This window comes from Rousettus aegyptiacus, unplaced genomic scaffold, assembly GCF_014176215.1.
Source record: "Rousettus aegyptiacus isolate mRouAeg1 unplaced genomic scaffold, mRouAeg1.p scaffold_m13_p_4, whole genome shotgun sequence".
Classification (NCBI taxonomy): domain Eukaryota; kingdom Metazoa; phylum Chordata; class Mammalia; order Chiroptera; family Pteropodidae; genus Rousettus; species Rousettus aegyptiacus.
The window spans coordinates 122,599,675-122,627,122 of NW_023416307.1; the positions used below are offsets into that span (position 1 = coordinate 122,599,675).

General features: G+C 40.8%; 1 protein-coding gene and 1 pseudogene across 3 annotated transcripts in view; both read right to left on the minus strand.

The window, feature by feature from the left end:
- Window positions 1-4,505, minus strand: part of TMCC1 (transmembrane and coiled-coil domain family 1) — a 178,285-nt gene extending 173,780 nt beyond the window's left edge. For all 3 annotated transcript variants that reach the window (XM_016122049.2, XM_016122048.2, XM_016122047.2), the window contains exon 1: window positions 4,301-4,505. The gene's annotated coding sequence lies outside the window, so the exon portion shown is untranslated. The remainder of the gene's footprint in view (window positions 1-4,300) is intronic.
- A 16,319-nt stretch (window positions 4,506-20,824) lies between these two features.
- LOC118601928 lies at window positions 20,825-20,940 on the minus strand (annotated as a pseudogene).
- Between the last annotated feature and the right edge of the window lie 6,508 nt (window positions 20,941-27,448).

Sequence of the window (27,448 nt, forward strand, 5' to 3'; positions counted from 1 at the left end):
ACAAAAAAGGGCATGAAGGGAAAAACTGTGGACCTCTGAAGGTACAGATTTAGTTATATCAGTATTGGTGCATTAATTATAACAAATGTACCCAGTAATGGAAGTTGTTAATAATAAGGGCAACTAAGTGAGTTAAACAGGAACTCTCTGTACTATCTTCACAATAATTCAGTAAATCTAACACTATTCTAAAATAAAGTTTATTTTAAAAGTTAATTTTTTAAAAAATTGTAAAATATTTATGATCTATTTCATGCCTACAATTTTATTCAATACATCTGGGGACACAAAAGATGCCTAAAACACGGTCTTGGCCCTTGAGAAGTTTGCTGTCTCATTGTGAGGTAAGACAAACGCTCTTGTAACAAGTACAAAATACAAAAATAAGAAAATATTAAATTGAGAAGCACGAAAAATACATAAAGATATATAGAGAAGGTCTAGAGTTATGAGGGAAGACTTCATCAATGAACTAAAACTTGAGTATAAATTTAAATGTACTCAAGCATACCAAAGGAAAAAGGACAATGATAAACTGGTACACTTACAAGAACACCCAGTAGGGCAAAAAAGAAAAAATTAAAAGAAATCAAAATATTAAGCCCTGAAAAGTTAAGACTTAAATGGGAGACAAAATAGCAGCAGAACTAAGAGCTACATCATATACCCATTTAACTTACTAGCTGACCTCTGGTAAAATGTGAGTAACACTCAAGGACACAGAATGACAGTTGTTTAGTAGAGCCACAACAGGAAATGCCAATTTGGGAAGACAGGAAGCAGGTGGCCTAGTTCTCCACAACTTTTCAAAGGACAGTGTGCATGTGAGCCCAATAAAGCAACAATTTAGATTTGAACCCTGCATTGAGGGACACTCATCATCATGTGCCAGGTACTTCCCATATATATTATCTCAATATTCACAACACACCTATAAGCATTTATTAATACAATTTTTACACCAATATTTTACCGTAAAAATACGGTAAAATAAACCCTGTAAGATAGCAAGAACACATTGAAATTCTCTACTATCCTTCACTCTCTGACAGGAATTTGACAGCTGTTTTAAAAAGCCAAATCGTTGGAAGGCCTACATATTTACGTAATAATTTATTTCCTCTTGCTCCTTCCTTTAGTCAAGCTCAGTGGTCTCTGAAAGTGCATAAGTATTATGTACAATTACACATACAAAAACGCGCACACCACCCTTGGTAGGCACGTCAAGAGGTTTTCAAGTATAGTCTTCATCTTATGTGATCTGTCTCATGTACTAACTTTGGAACTGAATCCTGGAGATGAGGTGCAACCCCCACTGTAGGCTTACTCCGTCAGCACTGTAAAGCAGCTTCAGAGAAAGGTGGTAGAGAAGCTGAATCCTACTACGTGAAGAACATTCTAACAATCAGAGATATCTAAAATTGACAAGGCTACCTCAAAGTAATGGATGTTCTGTCTTCAAAGGTGTTCAAATAGACGCTGAAAAATCACTGAGAACATTTCAGGAGAGCAACCGGGTAAAAAGTTAGGATCTCTTACAAGTCTTAGGTTTTATAATGGGTATACTTTTAAAATTCGACAGGACAACCTACACCACAATGAAAAATGACTCAAAGGCAAGAATGACATGTGGGGAAGTTCATGTTGGGGAACATAGAAGCAGTTCATTTCCACCTGCAGATCTTTGTACTTTGCTGTTTCATCTGCCAGGAAAGTTCTTCCACCTTTTAGACCACAACTCAAATACCTTCTTCTCCTTAGGGAGGCTGCCTCATACTCTCTCCAGTCACTCATTATATCAGCTTGTTTTTTCTTCATAGTTCATATCAGGAGTCAGCAAACTTTTTCTACAAAGGGTCAGACTACAGCCCACAGGCCAAACCTGGCTTGCCCCGTGTTCTTGATTGGTCTATGAGCTAAGAATGGTTTTTTACATTTTTAAATGGTTGAAAAAAAATCAAAAAGAATATATTGTGGTCGGGAAAATTAAATGAAATTCAAATTTCAGTGTCCAAAGTTTAATTAGACCATAGACACACTTGTTTATGTACTGCCTATGGCCGCTTCTGCATAAAACACCAGAGGTGAGTAGCTCAACAGACACTGTATGGCCCATAAATATTTACTTTCTGGTACTTTATAGAAAATTTTGCTCATCACTCATTTTTAGCATCACCTGAAATTATCCTATTTGCTTGTTTGTTATCCTCATTCTCACACACACAGAATAAAGCTCAATGAGAGCAGGGACCTTGTCTGTTTTGTTCCTACTGTAGCCCAGTACTTAGAAGAAATTCTGGAACAAAATAAGGACTCAAGAAATATTTGATGAATAAATGAATGATCAATAAATGCCATGCTGAAAAATTTAAACTTAAGTCCTCAGCCATGAAAGGTTTTAAGACAAGCATAAAAACTGTAGTAAAAAGAAAATATTCTACTTGAGAAAGGAGAAAACAGCTTAAAGCAATGGTGGTCACCAACTAGTCCAAATCACTGAGTTTCTTCACCTAACCATACAGGTTTTCTTGTGCTCAAAAAAGATTTTCTCAACTACTGCAACATTCTGTCAGCTGACTGCTACTGTTTATCTTAAGATGGAAATATTCTGAGAAATCTCATTTTCTATACATAGTACACAGCACCCGCACCATGCCAAAACTTAATAAATGCTCATAATTATAACAGATCTAGATCACGTGCTAATGAATTTTTAATATTTAAAATTTTCCTATGATGCTGATCAGCAATCTATTCTGTAAGCAGCTGAAAACTCTAGAAATTAAAAGGTTACCGCCCACAGACCAGAAGCAGCTTTTTAATCTTTCTACACTAGCCAGAGAGTGGGTGTGTGATTTCAAAAAAAAAAAAAAAAAAAAAAATGCAAGCCTCTGTTGGTAGAGAACAAGGTATTGTTGAGTTAAAATCCCACCTATAAGCATCATTTTTTTTACATAACACTAGGAAAACTACCATCTACTCACAACCTGCATCTAATACACAGTGGAGAAGAAAAATGTACCTCTGGGGCTAATCTTATCCTTAACACGTTAACGTTTTCATAAGGTTCTTTCATTTTCCTCCGGGCTTTGCAACAATTTCTATACACAGGTATTTCAAAGACAAGGATCTGGTTAACCTAATCCTAATCAAATTTAACATACTAGTCAGATGGCATAAATGAATCAAAGTTTTGTTTCCTTTAAAAGTAGCTATCTGCTTTTTAAGACCTGGATGCATTTTGTTTTGTTTTGTTTTTAAGAATTAGCTAATTTAGGAATTCAGACCTTTCCCAGAGATGCTTATGACACAGGTACCTCTAATGAGTATGTCAGACTTAGAGCATCCATTTTGGATTAGTGTGTGTGTTCATCTTCCTTTTCTCTATGAAAAGTAAGGTTGAAAGGCAACCTGCAAAAGCATTGAGCTAGGATCTACCAAGACTAATGTGGAAGGTGTCATCAAAGAAAAAAGGGGGAATTAGCCAATAGCTCAAGTTGGCTGCTTCAAGAAACTCTGTTGCAGATCCACCTGGGGGATCCTCACCATCAATGCTGTTAAGGAACGAACCGAACCAACCGGGGGACGAACACTACACACACACGTCTGCTTAGACTAAAAAAGGGAGATTTGCAAGCTATAAACAGATCCTGGTCCTTGAGGGAAGATGCGCTCATTCCCTCTTCCTAAAAGAGCTAACAAAAGGTACTCTGAGACCAAACCTAGCCAGCCTAGACGCCCACCTTACACCACCACCACCCATGCGCCCGGATCCCAGCAGAGCCGGTTCCCTCCTCGCCTTAAACAAGTTCAAAATCAAAACAAAAGGTGCATAACTGGTTTCAGGTGGCAATGGCTGAGCCCTAGTGGCCAACTTCTGGGGACGCCAGAGCGAGCGAGGGATCATAGGACCTCAGACCCCTACCAGAGCCAGCTCCCAAACAGTCCCCCGGGCCTCGGCCCAACTCCTCGCACGCCCCTCCCTCCCCTTGGCCCTGGAAATGGGAAGCGGGGAAGGGGGTGAGGAGAAGGGGGTGGGGAAAACCCAGGGTCAAAATGACAGTGGAACCAGCCGGGAAGAAAAAAAGGCCCGATGGGATGCTGGGGCTCGAGTCCTACACCCGGGGCTTCAGCCATGAACCGGGCGACCGACGGTCCGAGCCACGCCAGGCCCCGAGCGGGAGGCCCGGCCCACGTCGGCGACGCCTCCGGGCCACGCTCCCCTCACTACTCTCCCCACCCGGGGCGGAGGGGCCTTGAGGAGCCGCAGCCAGAGTCCGGGGCGCGGGCACTCACTCACCGGCGGAGAGGGGAGGAGCAGCCGGCGTCTCCGCCAGCGCCGTCGCTCGAGCTCAAGCGCCGGCTCCTGTCGCTGCGGCCGCCGCGCCCGGTCCATCCCCCCCGGCCACCCCCCTCCCGGCCCTCCCCCCGCTACTCTTCAGCCGCCGCAGCAGCCGCTGCAGCCGCCACCGCCGCCTCGCTCTTACGCGGGAGCGCGAACCGGCTGGAGGAGGGGAGAGCGCGTGCGCCCGCCGCCACCGCCCACAACCTCCGCCCCCGGCCGGCAGCGGGCGCGCGCACGCCGCAGGGGGCGGGAACAGGCTCCGAAGGCGCGGCCCCGCCCCCAGCCCGCCCGCCCACCCACGCGGTCGCCTGGCAGCTGAGCTGAGCCGCTGCCGTTGGCGCTGTACTGCTGCAGATGGACTCCTCTGGCGAAATCTCCAGGAACCGAGCTTCTCTGTCTGGCCCCACTTTCTGGGTAGCGAGGACCTGAAGCAATGAAGGTTTGAGCGGATTTTGGCCGCGGCTTGGGATCACACACCTTTCCTCCCTGCTTTGAATCAAAAGGCCTTCCTGCTCAGATCTAGCAGGTTTTCGTCTGCTGCTGGGAAAAGGGCAGAGGCTGTTATGATTTCGCGTCTGCTATTACCACTGAAGGGACTGCAAGCATCCATCAGCCTATCCTTATTCCTTTTTCCCGATTTACTTATTCGTTCATCACATATGTACTAAGGCTTTCATCTATGTCCTAGGCCCTGTTCAAGTTGTTGAGAGTACAGTGTGGGAATAAAACAGTCCCTGGACTCTAGAGGTTAGACCTGGTGGAGGAAGATAACGGTAAAGGGAAAATCACACAAAATTAAAATTTGCAATTAGTGAAATCTCTTCTAAGAGGTACATGGTGCTAAGAGAAACTGCATGGGTGGGCGGAAATTGATTGAGTCAAGGATTTTCAGGTTTGAATCTTGAAGGCTCTCTTGGAAGAAATTAACTAGGTCTTAGGGGTGAGAGCTTGGCATGGCTAGAATAAGGCGCTGGAAGGCCACTGAATATGGAGAGAATGTGGGGGAGAGATAGGTAATAATTGAGGTAAGGATTTAAGACTTCACAGTCAAAGAAAAGTAAACTGGTAATGGTAGAGAAAAGCACTTTTTAGGGAGTAGAATGGGCCAAATTTGATAATCTATTGGATAAATAGTGAAGGCCAGAGAGGTGGCAAGTTTGACTCTTAGATTTGAGGTTAGTGGGGGATGTAGTTATAGATTTCAGGAATACCGAAAGAGGCCCCTGAGGAAAGTAACTAAAAATGGATGATAAACTTATAAACTAAAACAATAAGTAAATTTCTAGAAGAAAACATGGAAAACCTTTTTGTGACCTTGGGATAGGCAAAGATTTCTAAGAAAACCATGAGCCATTAAAAAAATGATTCATAAGTTTAACTTCATCAAAATTAAAACCTTTTGTTCTTTGAAAGACATAATTAAGAAAATAAAAACACAAGACAGGGATGGGAGGGGGAATTTGCAATACAATGTATCTGGCAAAAGACTTGTATCCAGAATATATAATGAACTCTTAAAACTGAATAATAGGAAAACAACCCAATAAAACAATGGGCAAAAGTTTTAGTAAACACATCACCAAAGACATAAAAATAACCAAAAAGTAACAAAAAGATGCTCAATATCTTTAGTCATCCAAAGATCTGCAGGTGAAAACCACAATGATATAGTACTACACCCTCATTAGGATAGCTAAAATTAAAATGACCCAGTAATCCCACTTCTACACATCTCCTTAACAATATTTACACTCCAAATAAAGACAACAAAGTCATACTTCCACCTAATATGATACAACTAACCTACACACAAGGAAAAACTCTTAACACTTTACCCAAAAGAGAATGCAAAGTCTTCGGGTGATGTTCCCTTTCTGCTTTTGACATCCTGTAACTTAATACTGTGCTATGGAGTAAACTATTATTACTACATCCCCACTGTAGTGATCGAATTTCCCCTTGGTAATCAGAATCAGTTACCCCAGCCAGTTGCTTCAAAGGCAGGAGATGCCCAAGGTGACCAGGTGACTGTTTCACTTCCGCCTCAACAGAAACATTGTTGTGTCTCCTGGTGGAAGCATCCTCTTTAGAATTAAGACTTATAGACCAGCAGAGTTTCTAGCCATTTCTCCTTCCAGGCAAAATGAATAACCAGGTGCACTCCTTGAAGTTCTCCCAACAGGGTGACTTTTCTTTACTTTTCTTCTTCAAGGATATCCCAGAAAGGGGCTATAGTGCTACAACAGTCAATTTTCACAAAGTGCTTGCCTATTGTGTAGAACCATTGTAAACCAGTCTGTTTACCAAGACTGGATTTTCTTTTCCCCAGTCAACTGGTCATAGGGAATGCCTCATGAGATTATAGGTTTGGGCTGAGAGAGAGCAGGTAATATGACAGGAGAAGGGGTCATGGGCATTTGGGCCACTTACTTATACAATTTACCAATGCCTTCAGGGTCCATTCAAGCCCAATCTCATATATACCATTTCATTGATAATGGAGTGCTACCGTGCTTGCACAACTTTATAGCTTGGTGGATTTAAACAACATTCAGTTGATGGGTAACTTGGGTCACATGGTAACTTGATGGCTCGTGGTTAATAGTTCAGTATCTTTTAAGGCTTAGTAACAAGCCAAAACTGTTTCTCAAAAGGAGATGCAAAGGATGGCAGGGCTATGCTCTAAAATCTTAAGTGTCTGCACTGCGATTCACCTGTAGGGGCCTGCCAAAGCTTGAAACAGATTCTGTTTCAGTCACTTGGCAGAATAAGGCTCTGGGTTTGGTTTTCAGAAATCTTGGCCCTAGGTGTTTCTTTCAAGGCCAAAATAGAAACTTTTGGGTCATCTGTGCATAGATTGACCTGGGAATTTGAAGTACTGAGCTCATCCTTTTTGTTCCTCACTTTGTTCGGTGCAGTTAGGAGCAACCAACCAATCCCATTATAGTCCTTAATTGAACTAAAATATTCTAAGGTAGCAAATACATAATCATTCAGGACCTTGCTTTCTATAGGCATTTAATTAGGAATATCCAGTGTCTCATCACGCCATGGACTACCAGTGCCCTCTTTACCACTGGAAATAGAGTCATTAGTGCCTTTAAATTTAACCAGATTAGAAAACCAATTCAAGAAAACCGAGAACCAATTTAGAAAACTCATCCTTAAGATTCTTTTCCTGTTGGACAACTTCCAGTACCAAAATCTGTATTAAACAGGGTTTAAACAGAAGTAGAACCAGTAGAGGATATATAATAATAAGAGATTTATTTCAGGGAATTCATTTATGCAGTTGGGGGTGGTTAAGCCAGTTTGAAATTCAGAAGGCAGGCTGTTGGAAGGACAGGCTGGAACTGTCAGGCAAGGGTTGATACTGCTGTCCCAAGGTAGAATTTCTTTTTCAGAAGAGCTTCAACTCTGCTTTTAAATACTTTCCACTGATTGAATCAGGCCCAATCAGATTATCTAGGATAATCTTCCTTAAAGTCAACTGATTATAGACTTCAATCATATCTACAAAATGCCTTTATAGTCACACTTAGATTTGTGTTGTAGTGTTGGATAATATGGAATAACTGAGAACTATAGTCTAACCAAGTTGACACCTCAAAAAGACTATCACATGAGTATTTACCCAAGAGAAATGAAACATATATCTACACCAAGACTTGTACAAAAGTGTTTATAGCAGGTTTATTCACAATATCAGAATATTGGAAACAACTCAAATACCCAATCAATAGGTGACTGGATGAGCAAAATGTGTTAAATTCGTACAATGAAATACTACTCAGCAATTAAAAGGAACAAACTACCAAAACACTCAACACTGTGGACAAATCTCAAAATAATTATACTGACAGAAGCTGAAAACAAAATAATACACATTTTATAATTTTATATAAAATTCTATAAAATGCATACTAATCTATAGTGACGGCAGATGAGTGATTGCCTGTGACCAGATGTGGAGGGAGAGTTGAGAAGTAAAAGGATATGAAGAAACATTTTAGGGTGATGAGAATGATCTGAATCTTGATTATGTCAAAACTCATCAAATGGTATACTTTAAATAGGTGCTAAGTTTATTAAATGTATAGTCTACCTCAGTAAAGTTGTTAAAATAATTCACTTAATGAATTTCATAGCAGATTAGAAACAGCAGAAACTAGGATTCGTGAACTGAAAGACAGCAGAAAATATTCAAATTAAAGCACAGAAAGAGAAAAGGAATGAGTGTAAACACAGAAAATAATGTCAGAGATACATGGGACACAGTGAAAGGTACTGCTACAGAACAGAGACGATATAAAATGGAAAACAATATTGGTGTGCTCTTACAGGAAAACATAAATGAGTCTACCCTTGGTGAGGCAGTATCTAGCATTCAGACACCCAATTAATTTTAAGAATGTGAAAATTGGGATATTACTCAGTTGGCAAAATTTGATAACATCATGGCAGAACATTTATGTAGAAAACAAATATCAATACCAAAAAAATATTATGTGTTATTTAGGAAATTAAATACAAAATCCACCTATTAAAATGTTAGCAGGTGTCATAAAAGAAATGTTTTGGAGAAAGTAAGAAGTACTAAATATTTCTCGTTATTTTAAATTCAATACTTAATGTATGTATGTAGCACAGATAATAATTATAATTAGATTTGTAGAATTCTAAATTTAAATACTTCTGTATGTGAACATTTTGGGAGATTTTTGTCACAATAGAGAAAGATTGTTTTAAAATTTTAATAAAATACTAACACTCAACTTGACAAAAATAATTTGTTAAGCCAGAAATATGACAGTGGTGCACATGTGGAAAATTTAACACCGCAATAGAAGATCTTTCAAAAATATCTACCATTCTTTCTTTTTTTAAGCATTCTTTAAACTTGATAGTGAACAATGCAATCAAAATTTCCTTTGACATTGTCACATTTAAAAAATGTCTTCCAAGAACTATATGACTGTTTTTCACCTTCAGTTAAACATTTGTGTGTATTGGAAAACACTGAATATAGATTGGAAACTACTGTGATGAGAAAATTGAGTCTATACTATTATGTCAGTAAAGACTCAATTATAAACAGTATACAATGATCTTTTTATGATATTAGAAAGCTTGGGTTCTAAAATACCAGCCAAAATTATACTTTCAAACATATTCATGTCTAAATTTATTAGCTTAGTACTAACTTGGCATGATGCTTTAAATAAAATAAATGGTTTAAGCAAAATGATACAGAAAATTCAATGTACAAAAAATAAGTTGTTGATTTTAAAATAAGTTGCTGAATATATATGTAATGATATGTTACTCAGCCATAAGAAAGAATGAAGTCTTGCCCTTTGCAACAATATAGATGGATGTAGAGGGTATTATGCTGAGTGAAATAAGTCAGAGAAAGACAAGTACTGCATAATTTTACTTATATGTGGAATCTAAAAAACAAAACATAAACAAACAAAACAGAAACGCTAATAGATACAGTAAATAAACTGGTGGCTGCCAAAGGGGAAAGGGGTTGGGGGACAGGTGAAATAGGTGAAGGGTATTAAGAGGTACAAACTTCCAGTTATAAAATAAATAGGTTACGGGGATGTAATGTCCAGCATAGGGAAGATAGTCAATAATATTGTAATAACTTTGTATGGTAGTGGACATAACTAGATTTATCATGGTGATCATTTTGTAATGTATAATAATATTGAATCACTATGTTGTACACCTGAAACTAATATAATGTATGTCAACTGTAATTCATAAAAAATAAATTTATTTATTAATAAGTCGAAGAGCCTCTTGATGACAGTTTCAACTTCTCCAACATAGAAAATATTAGAAAAGATTTCGGTTGCAAATCCCACAACCCATCTATGATCCATAACTAAATCCAATATCCTATATTGGAATTTGTGATATCATTTTTAAAATTAAAACTTTTTTAAAAAAATAAATTAAAATTTACAATACTGAAAGAAAAACAATGACCTTCTTGGTCTAATCTAGATTGTTACTATTCAAAAAATGGTCCCCGGACCAGCAATATCAGCATTACTTGTGAGCCTGTTAAAAATGTAAAATCTCAGCGCTGCTCTGGATACCCTTAGTCAAAGTCCTCATCTTAACATAGACCACAGGCAATTTATATGCCTATTACAGTTTGAAAAGCACTGGACTAGATGGCATGTAATTTGAAGAATTACGATGAACATGAACTGCAACAACTGTTAAAAATTTACAGTTGAAATTGACTAATGAATATTCGTGATAATGCTGATGGAAAATAAATGCAGAGGAACTAAAAACCTTAAGTTGTTTGGTAAAATCTAATGTAACTTCTGTTGAAGTATCGCAATACCTTTGCAGCAATAATTTATCACATTTCTAAATACTCTTGTGTATCTCAGTATGTGTTTAACTTTTCTAATATGTATAACCAATAAAGAATGTAGCTTCGCAAAACTAAAATTTAGTAAAAACTGGTTAAGGTCTAGAGTGAGCAAAAAAGACTGTCATGTAGTGACCATGACATTGGAACAGATAAGCACTGAAATTGTTATAGGGAATTTTATTTCCATAGAAGCAAGACAAGTGATTGTTGCATAGCAAAATATATACTAGTGACTTTGAATTTCTAATTCTTGTGTTAGTTTCTCTCTCACCTCAGGGCCTTTGCTTCTGCTATTTCTGGTGCCTGGTACACCTTCCTCTCCAACTCTGCTAACCATATGTCGAAACTCATCAAATTTTACACTTCACTGTTTCAGCTGAAATGTCATTTCCCCAGAGAGGCCTTCCCTGACCGCACAGACAAGGTCAGCTTTTTCCATCAAATACTCAAAGCATCTTGAGGTTCCCCTTTCTTAGCCCAATATACATGTAAGTTCCCCCTTAAACATCTGCTTTCCTCTTTCGGACTGTAAGCACCATGGTACAAGGACTTTCTGTCATTCTGAACCCACTGACCTTCTATGTATCTTTAGGTGCTCAATGCAGGCGTATCTTGGAGACACTGCGGGTTTGATTCCAGACCACCACAATAAGGAAAATGTAATTTTTGGGATGCAACATCTGTAAAGTACAATAAAACAAAGTGCCATAAATGAGGTATGCCTATAAATGTTGATTAGATTAATAAATGAATAAATTCCTCCATATTAAATGACACATGACCTTGCCTTATATTTATACAATCCATTATTTTTTTAGCACATTTTTATTCCTGTTACCCTATTTGAGCTTCCAAAGACCTAGATTTACCTAGTTAACCTCTCTCAGCCCTAAAATGCTTAGGAGATCTCCTACCTCTTAGATAAAAGTCTGGGCTACAGATGGATTGCCTTTCAGTCCTAATTCTGCCACTTCAGACCTCTCTCTCCGGCAAGTTACTCCACTTCTCTGTGCCCTGGTTCCCTTTTTTGTACTTACCTCATAGGTACACTGTCAATGAATAGAGTTACCCGTTGAACAATGTGGGGATTTGGAGTGCTGACCCTCGTGCAATCAAAAATCCATATATGTTTTGACTCCTTAAACAATTACTGTTGTCCCTTGGTATCGGAGAGGGATTGGTCTCAGGACTCCTTGCAGATGCCCAAATCCATGAATAATACTCTAGTCCCATGTATAAAATGGCGTAGAACAGTGCACACAGTAGGCCCTCTGCATCCGTGGATTCAACCAACCATGGACCAAAAACAGTATTTTCACTCCATATTTGGGAATCCATAGATGCGAAACCTCAGGATATGGAGAGCCTACTGTATATTTATTGAAAAAAATCCATGCGTAAGTGGACCCATGCAGTTCAAAGCCAGATTATTCAAAGGTCAGTTATATATACCTATAAGCACATGGAACAGTGCTTGGCACTTAACAAATGTTAGTCGTTACAGATGTAACTGTGAAGATCAAGAGTATTGGGGCCAATATTAAAGAATAGGCATCCTTGATATTATGTTGAGTGAAAAAGAAGCCAGACACAAAAGACCATAGGATGAATCACATCCTATGTGATTCCATTATAGGAAGTTCAAGGACAGGCAAAATTACCATATGATGTTAGAGGTAGATCAGAATAGAGTGGGTGGGTAGCCAGCATGTTGACTGAGAAGAGGTACACAGCAGCCTTCCTGGGTGCTAGAAATATTCTGTATCTCGATCTGAGTAGTAGTTACACAGTGAGTATGTATGTAGGAATATATTTTTATGATCTGTCTGCTTTACTTCATGTAATTTATAACACACTTAAAATTTTAGGCATTAGTGGAATTGTGACCAATCTTCTTTTATCTTGGCATAGACTTCCGCTCCTTCTCTGCCTTCTACCGAGACTCTTACAGGAGAGCCTTGATGATTTTAATCTCCCTCCTCTTGTTTCTTTTTGTTGACACCCAATGAAGGAGCTCCCTTTCACTGACCTGGTCTTAACCCTGAAAGGGGTAGGGCAAGGCCACATGCCAGGAGGCCCAGCAGGTAAGGTAGGAATGTAAGTACAAATGGTTCTATCTGTAGTTTCAGAACCATGGCCCTCCCTGGGAATCAGACGTTGCCAATGGGATGAGGCCTTAGTGCCAACTCCCATGGTCCCCACCCCATCCAAGCAGATCCAGGAGTGTAGCTGTCTCAGGGGGAACAGAACTCAGACAGCCTCTATGCTGGGGCCTTGTGGTCAGGATTGCTGGTGGTCAGGATCTCAAATGTATTGGTCTATTTTGGTTTTAAGTGATAGAAATCCAAAGCAAACAGGCTGCTGCAAAATCAGAGCAATTTATCAAAAGATGCTGGTATTTATAGAACATACCCATGGAAATGGCAGGCCCTCACAGATAGCTGGGCCCTGGGGCACTTTCTCTCCTGTCTGCTTCTCATAGCTTTATTGTATCAGACCAGCTTTCTCTTTATGGTGGAAAATGTGGCTGCCATTAGTTGCTGAGCCCCACACATGATAGTTTCACACTAGAAAGCCTACATCCTGCTTCCCTTAAATCCATTCCAGAAAATCTCATGGGAGGGCTCTGGTTGGCCCACTTTGAGTCTCATGCCCACCCCTAGACCATTGTGATTGGCAACGCTCACCAGAACCACAAGGTGGTTAGAAAGTAGGAAGGAATAGTGCCTCCAAAAGAAGGTATTGTTCCCAAAAGAAGAAGGGGTACTGAGCAAGGTGGACAATGGTGGAAGAGAGAGAGGCACAACTTAATCCATGAGGCCTGGTCTGGTTACTCTGCTAACTGAACATAACCTTCTCAGTCCCCATTGTCGGATCCAGAGGTGAGGCCAGCACAGTCCTACGTCTGAAATCAAACCAGCTCAGCACGTGGTCAGAGGATATTCCAGAGAAACTGGTCCTCTCTCAAGGCAAGACACTCAGCTCTATCAACAGGACAGGTGCATGAGAGCATTGAAAGCTCACCAGGCTGAAATCTGAGAGACTGATTCTTAGGCTGCAACCAACTGAAGCTGTGAACAAGTGTAAATCCCCTTCCTTCTCTGGGCCTCAGCAACCTCCTCTGTAAAACAGAAGTGATGGTGCTAACTGATAAGAGGGGCAGCAGAGTCGCTGCATTCCCTAATAGCCTGGGTTTAAATCTCAGCTCTACCCTCAGCAGCTGTCTGCTCCTGAGGAGGAGGAGGAGGAGGAGGAGGACGACGACGACAACGACAACAACAACAATGATGGTGGTGATGGTGATTATTCTTTATTTTGAAAATAACTTCAAAATTACAGAATTTTTACAAGAATAAGTCAAAGAACTCCTGTGTACCCTTAACCTAGATTCAACAATTTTTAACATGTTGTCATATTTATTTAGTAATTCCCGTCTTTTTTTCTGAACCATTGAAGAATACCTTGCATACATCTTTATTCTTCACTCTGCCCCTTTACTGTTCACAACTGTATTTCCTAAGAATAGGGATTTTCTCTTACATAACCACAATAGAATTATCAAATTCACCAAATTTAACATAGAAACAGTACTTTCTAATCAAGCGTTCATATTCCAATGTTGCCAATTATCTCAGTGTCCCTACAGTTTCCCCCCCCCCCCACCCCCGCCTCCAGTACTGAGTCCAGTCCAGGAGCAGGAATTGTACTCAGTTATATAAACAATAATATAAATGGAGCCATTTTCAAATGGAGCCAGAGCTGCCATACCAAAAGAACTGCCTTACACATCTTACGTCTCAAATCTTAGAATGTTAAAACAGGGCTAAATAACCTTTAGACTGGGCCTAAGCAACTTTGTTTCCCAAAAAACTTTGCAAAAATAAGAAAGCAGTTTATTATGACCACTGGACTGATGACGACTGGACTGAAAATTAAAAACATTATTTAGAACTAACATCACTGTGTTATGTTATCTGCACCAATAGAAATGCCTTCCTTCTTTTGATATAATTGTTCCCCTTCCCTTTCTCATAAATACCATTTTGCCTTTGTCTCCTGTTCAGAACAGTATTGGGACTTCTGCTTAAATCAGTACATCCCAAGTAACTGTTCTTATTAATCTTAAATAAATGCTTGTTTGCCTCTTACTTTGAAAGACCTTCTTATTTTCATGTTAGCAGTTGTCAGGTCTCTTTAGCCTCCTTTAGGATGGAACAGTTCCTCAGCCTTTCCTTATCTCACATTATTGCCATTACAGGAGAAAGTCTCCCACTTTGGATTCGTTGGATGGTTCCTCATGATTAAATTCAGGTAATGTATCCCAAACCAGGATATTACATGTGTTGTATCCTTTTAAGGGTATCACAGTAGGTGACTGGATAAACAAACTATAGTACATCTAGACAGTGAAATATTTTTTAGGGCTATAAAGAAATGAGCTACCAAGACATAAAATGACATAAGGGAAACTTACGTGCATATTAAATAAAATAAACCAATCCAAAAAGGCTATATAATTGCATGATTCCAACAATATAACATTCTGAAAAAGGTAAAACTATGGAAATAGTAAAAGATCAGTGGTTGCTGAGTGTTAAGGGCAGGAAGGGATGATTCTGCAGAGCACAGAGGGTTCTTAGGGCAGTGAAACTACTCCGTATGGTACCGTAATGGTGGACTCATTTTATTATACATTTGTCAAAACCCATAGATTGTGCAGCCCCCAGAGTGAACCCTACTGTGACTATGGACTTTGGGTGATAATGATGTATCTGTGTAGGCTTATTGATTGTAACATACCACTTGGGTGGGGGATGTTGATAGTAAGGTTGGTTTGGGTGGGGTTAGGGGTAGGCAGTCTATGGAAAATTTCTGTATCTTTCACTCAGTTTTGCTATGACCTTAAAACAGCTTTGAAAATAAAAACTATTTTAAAAACTACATGAGCACACTGACACATAGTAAGTATTCATTTTAAGCATTCTTTGTTATGATTATTATCATTATTTCATATATTCTATCCAGTTCTGACACGTAATGATCCTATGGTAGTAAATAGGACAGCATGATAAGAAAAAAAACTATAAAAATATGCTCCATTCTTATTTTAAATCCCCAGACTTAAATCTGCAAGCATAGATTGAATTGAAAGAGAAAGAGACACTGGGAAATATAGGTAATGAGTATTTATTACTTACTATGTGTCAGCCTTACAGCTATTTTACTCATATCACCCTCACAATACCCTCTGAGTAGGTAGCTTCTGAAAGGCAATAGAATCTCTCTGCAGTTGAAATGCATAATTTGTGAAGAATAACCTTGCCACTTACAAGCTATGTAACTTTGGGCAAGTTATTTAACCTCTCTGTGCCTCAGTTTTTTCATTTATTAAAAAAATAAATAAATAAATGGTTTCCGTACCAATCTCAGAAATGTTGTATGGATTAAATGAGTAAACACATAAGACAGGGACTGGCACAGAGCAAGCACTTTGTGTTTGCTGATGCTATTTTAGAGATGTAGAAACTGAAGCACAGAGAGGTTAGGTCACTTACCCTGGGTCACATAGCTGGGAAGTGGCAGAATAGGAATTTAAACTCACAGTATTCTCTGATGAGAGACAGACAAGTATATAGGCAATTTTTACAAAGGGACTAAGTGCTATGACAGGAGATAGTTTGGAATCTGTGGCAGCCCTAAGGCGTCCTTTAGGGAGGTCTGGGGCAGGTCTGGAAGGCTTCCAGGAGGTGGTACCTAAGCTGTGGCTGAAAGGATAAGCAGAGTTTGCCAGGCGACCAGGTGAAGCAGGTGGAGAGCAGGGATCATGTGCAAAAGCCCAGGGATGAGACAGCCTGGGGTGAACTGCAAGTTGTTTGGAGCCGACAATCAGAGTGTAACTTGAGGTATGATAGCAGCTGAAGCTTAATACAGACCTTGGGGGCAAGAGGGAACCTTCAAACCTTCAACAACTTTCTATTTTAGTAGCAGAACTCCTCTTCAGACAAAACCCATGACAGAAAATAGATGAAAACAGAGGAGCTTTAGGCTCCCGGGGACAGTTATCCTGAGGACTAGATCTACCCTCAGTTTTTCTGTCCGCCTCCCTCACATCTTTGCAGAACCTCACAGGGCTGTTTCCCTCGATTTTACAGACGAAGGAACTGAGGCCCAGAGGGGAGTGCTGGCCCACCACTCCTCCTAGGTGACTAGAGTCAGGGCTTTGGACTCCCAGCCCAAGGCTTTTTCTCCTCAGGATCATTGGAAACTTTTCTTAAAGGTAAGAGCTTTAAATAGGATTGGGAGGAAGGAGAAAGGGCACACATTTTAGCTCAGAAAACCACAAAGCTTCAACTTTCTGGGCCTCAGTGTTCTCACCTGTACAAAGGGGAGTACTGGGCAAAGTGTCCTCTGAGAGACTGTCCATCTTTGCATCCTGAAGCTATTGGTTGGGCCTCAGCCTCTCTTAGGGCACCCCCAGCCCTGAGCCACAGATCTTTGACTCTGTCCCTCCAAATCCCACCCCTAGTCTGGAAGGGGGGTTGAGGGTGTCCAATTACTGCTGGTGAGTGAAGCCCAAGAGCAGAGTGCTGAGCAGAGGGACAGGCAGCCTGCTGGCCAGAGGCTGAAGTGATACAACCTGGCGGCCCATGATATTTTTAGGCCTCTGCTCTTGCCCCTGGGCTGGAAGCAGATTAGAGAAAAACAAAAATAGAATGACCCGCTGCTTGGCCTGGCAACTCTACCAAAGGGAAGGAAAGACTGAGAAAAAGCTAAACAGCTCTTGGTTTATTTTGCTCTCTCTTCTCTCAGCGTGCAGGAGCAAAATCAGGATCCCTGAGGGGGTTCACACTCCTACAAAATACCCCATTTGGGACCAAGAATTTCCTCCCATCACCCTCTCAAACTTACCTCGATAACCTGACCACACTGCCCATACCTCCCCTAACTGGGCACCACTGATTTACTTAACGAACGTTTATATTTCAGGCTCTATTCTCAGCATTTTCTAATATCGATTCACTTAATCCTCAAACAGCCTTACTTTCATGAATGAGCAAACTGAGGGCATAGAGATAGGCTGCCTGTGGCCATAAGGAGTGGAGTCAGGACTCAAACCAAGCAGTCTGGCCTCAGATAACAAACTTAACCTCTATGCTATGCCATGTCTCCGAAGTCTGGCACCCTTAGGTGCTACAGGACAGCAGGCACCACCCCTCTGAAGAAGCCGCAAAGAACTCCCGACCTCCCATGACCATTAAGGTTACTCACATACAGAGGAAACCTGTTGTCCCACAGCACTTATTAACAGAGGAATTGCTCATCCACCCTACTCATCAGTTGCCTCTGACCTATTCCTCAGGGCTGCCCTGCCAGAAGGCTCCAGGACCTTCTCACATCTCCTTTCCAAATTCCCCCAAGTCATCCGAGTTCAGGCTGAGGTCCTTACACAGTTTTGCTAGAAGTCTGAGAGAGTGAAAGAAAAAGTGAAATCCAGTCAGCAGGTCTCTCTGCACTGGCCATGCCCCTGCCCTGGAGAATCCTGCCCCAGGGACACCTTCGGGCTGCTTCTCTCCTCAGCTCTTTGCCTCTCAGTGCAGTCAGAGGCCCTGACATGAGCCCCTGTTCTCTTCCCAGGCCACGCCCCAACCAGAGCAAGCAAACCTAAGGAACAGCTGTGTAATCTCTCCAAAAACGCCTCCTCCCTGCTCCCCATGGAACACAGCAATTAATGTTTGGTTCCATTGGGGCCAAAATTTTTTCCTTCCAGAAGATGGCTTCCATTTTATCTTAGAGGGGCCTGTGAAGTGATTTTCCAAAGAAAAGAGCAATCTTTGCCCCAAGGGTAACTCTAGTAGTGCTACCAAAGAAATAGCTCCCTAGTAAGAATATCTTTTCCCCTTCATCCCCTGACAAAAACACAAGTAACAGCTGTAATGACTGAGCAACATACTCCTAGGGTATAAGGAAGAGTGAAGAAATAAAATGGAGTCACTATTGTCAAATTGCTAAATTACTAGAATCGGGTAGGTTGAGCCATGAGGAAATGATTCTGTTCTTGCTTTAACTAGCTTGGGTACTTAACCTTTTGAACTTTCCAGTCCTGCCTCAATGCTTGAATACATAGCAAACTTCCAGATAACTCTCTGATTACCCTCTGAAGGACTAAGGAATGTTCAGGTATCCAGACCACCTGGTCTTCTAAGGATTACATCTCAGACCAATCTAGAAGCTAAGAATGCAGGACTGACTCTTCTCAAGAATGTACTACAAGAAACCTCAGCTTTTCTTGCTTCTTCAAAACACTCTGGGTATTGCCTAATTGTGTTTATAGTTTGCAAACCCTAAGACCCTTGAATAAATCTCTATCATTTATTTCTAGGCAAAGCCTCCAGACATTTTTTGAGTTCATTCGACAAATATAATCACAAGAGCTTATTTTGTCTCCCATTATCTCTTAGGATGCTTTCAGGGGAGTAAGCTCTATCCCTGTCCCTTGGATCTGATTCTCCCCAGGTGTGACGGTTCACTTCCTGTGTCAATTGGGCTGAGCCATGAGGTGCCCAGGTAATAGTGTTTGGTCAAACACTGTTCTGGGTGTTTCTGTGAGAGTATTTTTGGGTGAGATTAACATTTAAATTGGTGAACTTTGATTAAGGCAGATTGCTTTCATAATGTGACTGTGCCTCATCCAATGAACAGAAATCCTAAAAAGAACAAAAAGACCAGCTTCCCTCGAGCAAGAGAAAGTTCTCCAGCAGATGGCCTTTAGACTTCATTTACAATATCTGCTCTCCCTGATTCTACGGTAGGCAGCCTTTGGATAGGAACTGAAACAACAGTTCTCCTGAGTCTCTAGCCTGCCAGTCCAGCTTATAGCTTTTAGACTTGCCAGCTTCCATGATTGCATAAGCTAACTGCTTATGATAAATGACAGATACCTCTCTCTCTTTGTATAACTTCCCCAACTCTACCCCCACCAACCCCCTTGCTTGCAGGTCACTGCCAGAGAAGATAAGAAGGGCAATGGTAGGGGGGCGGGGAGGGGCGAGAACAGGAACAAGGGGAAAGTGCAGTGCAGAAGATAGTGAAAGATGGCCTGACACCTTAAAACTGTCTCCCTGCCACCAAAGTGTGACAAAATTCTTCTAAAACTCACAACCAGGGGCCAGCCCCTTCCCTGTGAGCAGATGCCTAGTCACACCATCTCATCCCTTCTGTGGAGTTAGGAGCTCTGCAAAGGCAGAGACAATTGGGTCTGCCTTGGCTACAACTGGATCCTCTAGGGTAAGTGACTAATAAAGATCAAATTATTGAATAGGGAGCCAGGGCCTCGATCAGGCTCTGGAGTAGGCTGGGATTGCCAACCCGTGCACCCAGGACTCCTACATAGCTCTCTTCCCTCCCCAGGTTGGTTCCGGTATTGACATACAAATTATATCTTTATACATTATAGGCCCATTAACACAAGTTTCATTCCATTCTCTGAATATATTTAAAATAGCTGATTTAAAGTCTTTGTCTAGTAAGTCTAAGGTCTGGTCTTCCTCAAGGACTGTATTTATTGGTTGCTTTTTTCTCACTGTGTATGAGTCATACTTTCCTGTTTCTTTGTGTGTCTAGTAATTTTGTAGAAATTTTAACATTTTAAATAGTACTGTATGGCAACTCTAGAAACCAGATTTCCCCATCCCCACAGCTTGTCGTTGCTGTTTATTGTTTTGCTGATGCTGTCTGTTTAGTGACTTTCCTGAACTAATTCTGTACAGCCTGTATTCTTTATCTTATATATAAGATTCTGCTTAGTTAGCTTAATGGTCAGCTAATAATTAGAGATTTCTATAAATGCATTGAACCATAAGTCCCCCAGCCTTTGATGAGAGGCTCTGTGTATGTTAGGACATGCTTTTAATGCTCCATTACACAGTTTACAACATTAGCCTGCACTTTCTGCTGAAGCAGAGCCTCAAGGTCAGCCAGAGGTGAGAGATTAGGGCTTTCTCAGGCATTTCCTGGACCAATACACAGCTCTGTGCATAGTCATGGCCTTCTATTTTTTAATCATTATTTATTCTTGATGCCTACAGCACCTGGTCTTCCTAGGTGACCTCCCATCCAAGTACTAACCAGGCTCGACCCTGCTTAGCTTCTGAGATCAGATATCGGGTTTGTTCAGGGTGGCATGGCCGTAGACCATGGACCTTGGCTCTACTGGGGTAAGAACCCAGGACCTTCTGCATTTAAAGCAGACTTGCTAACCGTTACACTATGGAACCACGTCCAGTCATGGGTCTTCTAGATCCCCAGAAATATGTTGGAGCTTTTCAAAGCTTTCTATTAACATCTCATTACCCAGCTTTTCTTTTTAAATTTTGTGCTCAGCTTCTTGTTTGTCCCATCTGTTATCTCTGCCTCAGGCAGCTTCTATGTTAAACTATTGTTGCTGGTTGTTTTTGACAAATGTCCCCAAGGAAAAGACTGTTTACACTGACTGAGCTGAGTCAGGTCAAATAAAGATGAACTCGGGGAGTGGAGATTTCCATGGACCTTCCAGACAGGTCAAATAATAACAACTCTCTGGGGACTGGACTTTTTAAAGAGTTCCAACCCTTTCTTTCTCTTCCAGTGGCTGCTAAGTTGTTGTTCTTCATGGCTATCATGATTATAAAAGTGTTGGTTTGCAAGGCTACTGCAGAGCTGGGACAAGGGGAATAGGACAGGACAAGTTAAAACGCCACGTAGCTCACAGTGCTTAGTGAGATTCAATCTTCTCCTTTTCCTCTCTCCTCTCTCTCCTCCCCCTCCCCTCCCCTCCCTCTCCCCCTCTTCCTTCTCCTCTCCTGAATAAATGTTCCTTGGATTGTTACAAGCCTTTGGTTAATTTTCAGAGTACTGAAATAGTTAATTTGATGATTTTGCCACTGTTCTCATTGTTCTCATGGAGGAGTGAATTTTCTATTCTGGAAGCGTTCTCCCCTCCTGCAAAGACTTCAAAATTTAAAATTTTTAAATACGCAACTCGAACAAAAGAGTCTGTTGATTGAGATGGTCTGTGGGCCATCAGATTTATGGTCTCTGAACCCAAAAAGAAACCATCTAAAAACATTCATTTATTTGTACTAAGTTGTAACAATGGGGGAGGGGACAGTAAATATCCAAAGATTCCTTATGATATTCTGGTGAGATTTTCTCTTCTGCTGTCTCTTCCTACTTATCAAACTACATGCCTAACCCTTGGCTGGAATCTAAGACCATGTGGCCATTTCTGGTAGGTCTGGCCCCTGCTCCATGAGCTCTCAGCCAAAGTTTTTCTCAGGTTCCACAAGGTGGGCAGTGAGGGGCTGCTCCCTGAGAACACAGTTCCAAGGAGATGGAGGAGGTATGGAGCCTGGCAGAGTACAGGACCCTTTTTTCGGAAGTTTCTCAACGTTTGATCAGCACTTAACTCCATGACATAGGTGGCACAGAAATGAACAGCAAGGAAATATCCTTCACATGCTGCTGTATGCTCGGACAACTGGGCACATGTCCCTGATTTATGAGTGAATACGTGACTGTATAAATGTTTGAGCATGTGAGCATGAATGCTTGTGTGTATATGAGTAACTAAATGAGCCAAGATTTGTGAGTATATGTAAATATATGAGTTTGAGTCAGAGCATATATGAATGAGTGTGTATAAGTGTATGACTGTGTGTGCAAGAAAACATAGTGTGTGAATGTATATGAGTGTTTTTGTGTGTATATGACAGTGTGAAATATATGTATGTAAGGTAATGCCATTGTAAATGAAAAAGGAGCCATGCAGTAAATCTGACAAGCTCAGTGACTGAAAGTGATCTGAGAAGATGACCTGATCATAAATGCTGAACTGGGCAGGTCAGGGTGGGTAGTCATGGCCTCAGGCCTATAACTCCCTTAATGAAAGTTTTATCTTGGCCTTAAGCAAGCCCTGTTCATTGTTTTTGTGCATCTAGGTTAACAACCTCCTTTGAAATGACAGAATGATCCTCTTTTTCAGATTCCTTCAAGGGCATAACCATCCTCAAGGGAGCACATGATCTTATTGCCTGTACACCATCCCCATTTACTGTAAATGCTAAATGTTAACTATCTTGTATCCATCAGTGGTAAAGAAGTATGTATCTCTCCATTTTACTTTTTATGCAGTCATAGAGATTTCCACCCCTTTACTTTCTCCCGCTTTCTTAATCTACTACAAATAGATTTCATGTAATCCTCCTTACTTTTCTCCTTTGATTCCAAATGCATCAAAAGAACTGAAAAACTGCCATTCTCCAGAGCATTTCTCAAACCTTTGAGATTTTGCTTCCAACATGTCAGTTTGGTTCAAGTAAACTCTAATAAACTCGTAAATTTTCTATAGGTTTGGATGTTCTTCCATAGAAACAATGTGGGTGTATGAATGCATGTGAAAGTGTGTGTTGTGAGCATGAATGTGTGTGTGAGGTGTGTGTGAATGTTAGAGTGTATGTATAAATGTATGAGTGGGTTAAATGTATCTTAGTCAGTGTACACAAATATATCATGTGTGAATGTTTTAATGTGTATGTGCAAATGTATACATATGAATGAATATGGGTATATGAGAGTAGAACTATGTATAAATGCTTGAGCGTATGTGTGTGTGAGCAGATTTAATATATATATTTGAGTGTATGAGGTGTATGAGTGTGTGACTTGCGCATTATTGGATGTGCATTTAAATATATGAGTGGGCGTAAATGTAACAGACCACATGAGTGTGTATATTTGCACATGTGTAACTAACTATATGTGAATGAGTGAATGAATGTGAGTGTATGAGTATGTGAATATAAATGTTTGAGTGTGTAAGATATAAGCACATATATGTGTATGAGTGCATCAGTCTCAGTGTGTCCATGTATAAGTGTGTATGTGAGTGTGTTAGTATAGGTGCAGAGGGTATCTGCACATCTGGAAAGGTAAGCAAGTGCTCGACCACAGCTTAGAAAGTCCTGGTTTTCTCCTGGGATGTGGAGGGCAAGTGTCCCCACGCAGGCGCTTTTAGGTCTCACACATCTGAAGTTCACTGGCCCGTGCCAGTGCCTGTGTTGGGCCCTAAGGGCCCCTGGCCTCCTGCTCCCCCATCACGCATACTCCTTAGAGGCAGGGCAGGGCTCTCAGATGCTGGTCCCCTCCCTGTCTGTGGCCTGTCTTCCCCTGAAAGTTGAAGAAGCCTGGAGTTTACAACTCGCCTTTGCCCCCCAGTTTGCTGGCTTGGTAATGGAGGTAGAGCACGTCTTACTGGCACTATTAAACTTTTCTCATTGGCCTCATTGCAAAGGCTATGAAGCAGAAAAGGCAGGTGCGTTTCGAAGGTTGTTTTTATTTTTTATTTATATTTATTTATTTACATTAATGAATTATTTTTACATTAATTAGTTTATTTAAATTAGTTTCAAGTATACGGTACATTGGTTAGACATTTATATAGTTTATAAAACAATCCCCCGAATTGCTCCTTCTCTCCTCTGGTTTTCCACCTAGTCAATATATTAATGCTAACTACATTCCCTGTGTTGTGCTCCCCATCCCCATGACCATCTATTAATTACTAATTTGTACTTCTTTAACCCTTCACCCCATTCTCCCAGGCCCCCAACTCTCCTCCCTTCTGTCTGTCACCAAATTGTCCACTATTTTTGTGAGCCCATTTTTAAAAAAATTAATTTATTACTTTTTTATGGTGACATTGGTCAAAAAATCCAATAAATTTCAGCTGTACACTTTAACAGTAAGATATATGTGTGTGTGTGTGTGTGTGTGTGTATTTACACTGTGTGTTCACCTCCCATAATTACATTTCTTTCTGTCACCACATATTTGACTCCCTTTACCCTGTCTACCTCCCCTCTCCCCTTCCCCACTGCCCTCTGGCAATCATTAGTCTATAGTCCATGTCTATGAGTCTCTGTTTGTTTGTCCTGTTCATTTGCTGCTTTTAGGTTGGAGGTTGTTTTCAAAACCCATAAGGTAGCTCCCATGTTTAGAACCAGACACTATGCTCAAAGTTTGCATATACGTTACCTTACCCAATCCTCCCAAAAGCCATTAGTAAGCCCCATTCAGACCTGACTTCAAATAGTGATCCTGGGAGTGGTTAGCTACTTGACTGATCACAAAACCCAAAAACCAAGAGTCCCCTCTCGAGTGCTGAAGGGTTAGGAGCCCTGCTCTCATCCTTCAAGCCTCCATGCAAACCACCTCCTCCGGTCAGTTCCTCAGTCCATTACCTCCATTACGTAGTCCCGTGTATTTCCTTGAAAACACAATCTGTAATTATCTCGTTCTTTTACTTGTTTGTTGTTTCTGTTTCCAAACTCCTCTGAGGCAGGTTCTAAGTCTGTTCTGATCTCACATGAATCCACAGCATATAACACAGCTCAGGTATGTGACATGTAGTAGGTGCTTAAATGAATTAACTGACTGACAATGAGCGAACTCACACACACACACACACACACACACACACACACACACACACACACACCCCCACCCACCCACCCCGCAAAGGTAAATCTTGGGACCAGCTGCGCACTGAGACCTCCCTTCCTCAGAGCTCAGGTGTAGTGCTTACCTTCTTGAATTTTCGAATGTGCTTGTATTCAGATTCTATAACTTTTCTTTTACACAATTAGATTATTTGAAAACTCCAATTCTTGGACCTAGGTCCCTAGCCCACCCAGTCACAGGGTCCTGGCTATTTCTGACCATACAGTGCCACCTACTGGCTGTATATGGCTCTGCAGCCTCAGGAACAAGCGAGGAATGGGATTAGCAGAGGAGAGGCTGGTACCCCAGCTGATTAGGAATTAATAAAGTGAAGCAGTGATTATACAGGATTCTGACAAGCAACTTGGTGGTAAAAGATAGGTGATCTCTCTTTTTCTCCTTCTACCCATTTTCTTAAAGCATTAAATTCCTCCCAAGGCTTCAATTCTCCGGTTCTAGGGAGTCTCAGAATCTAACCAAACTCCTCTCCCTCCCTTTAAGCCTGCTTCCCCCGAAACTTTCCCCATATCAGTAATTGCTCTGGCCCAAAACACTGAAGAAGTCATGGAGGAGGGGATGTCTATTCTTTCTCCAATATTAGGCGCAGACATCCCTTTCTCTTCCTCCCATGCCCCACATCTAGTCCGTCAGCAAACCCAGTCTGCTCCATCTTTGAAAGTTATCTGAAATCTGACCATTTCGCACTACCTTCCCTGCTCTTACTCTGGTCTGAGCCAACATCATCTCTCAATTACAAAACATTCCTTTCTGAATATTTCTCCAGAGAGGATATACAAATGGCCAGCAAGCACATGAAAAAAATGCATGTCATTCATTAGTCATTAGGGCAATGCAAATCAAAACCACAATTAGAAACCATTTCATACCCACTAGGATGGCTATGATCCAAACAAAAGAAAAAGAACAAGTGTTGGTGAGAATGTGGAAAAATTGAAATCCATTGCTGGTGGGAATATAAAACAGTGCATCCACAGTGGAAAACAGTTCAGAGGTCCTCAAAATGTTAAATACAGACTTACTATATGATCCAACAATTCCACTTCTGGGTATATACATGGAAGAATTGAAAGCAGGGAATCAAACATGTACTTATATCAGTGTTCATAGCAGCATTATTGACCATAATCAAAAGAAAAAACAACCTAAATGTCCATCGGCAGATGACTGGACAAACAAAATGTGATATATACATGCAATGGAATATTACTCCACCTTAAAAACAACAGAAAGCAGATTAGAGATTATCAAAAACAGGGAGAGGGAAGGGAATACAGGGTTATTGTTTAATAAATATGGAGTTTTTGTTTGGGATGGTGAAAATTTCTGGAAATAGTGATGATGACTACACAACATTATGACTACACAACATTATAAATGGTTAAAATGGATCATCGAGAATACGAGGTAACAAATGCTGGTGAGAATGTGGAGAAAGGAAACCTTGCACACTGTTAGTAGGAATGTAAATTGGTATAGTTACTGTGAAAAACGGTGTGGAGGGTTCTCAAAAAATTAAAAATTGAACTACCACATGACACAGCAGTCCTAATTCTGGGTGTATATCGCAAGGAAACAAAATCTTTATGTTGAAGAGATATATTCACCTTTATGTTTATTGCAGTATTGGTTACAATAGCCAAGACATGGAAACAACCTAAGTTTCCATGGATGGATGAATGAATAAAGAGAATACGGTATATACATGTCATGGAATATTACTTAACCATAAAAAAGAAGGAAATCTTGCCATTTGCAACACATGAATGGACCTTGAGGATATTTCGTTAAGTGAAATAAGTCAGAGAAAGACAAATATGATCTCACTTATATGTGGAATCTAAAGTGAAACTCATAGGAAAAGAGATCAGGTTTGTGGTTACCAGATGTGGAGTGGTGAGGTGGGGAATTGTAGGAAGGTGATCAAAAGATACATATACAACGATCCTATTTCAAAATCAGGTCACATTCTGCAGTACTGGGGGGTAGGGCTGCAATATATGAATGTAGAGGGAAGGCACTCAATTTAATTCATAATCCTCCCAATATAGTTACCCACTGCTCACGCAGACTTTGCCCTTATTCCTCCTCTATCTCTCCGCCCTCGACCCCCAGCATCTCTTTCTTCATCTAGAAAACTACAGTTC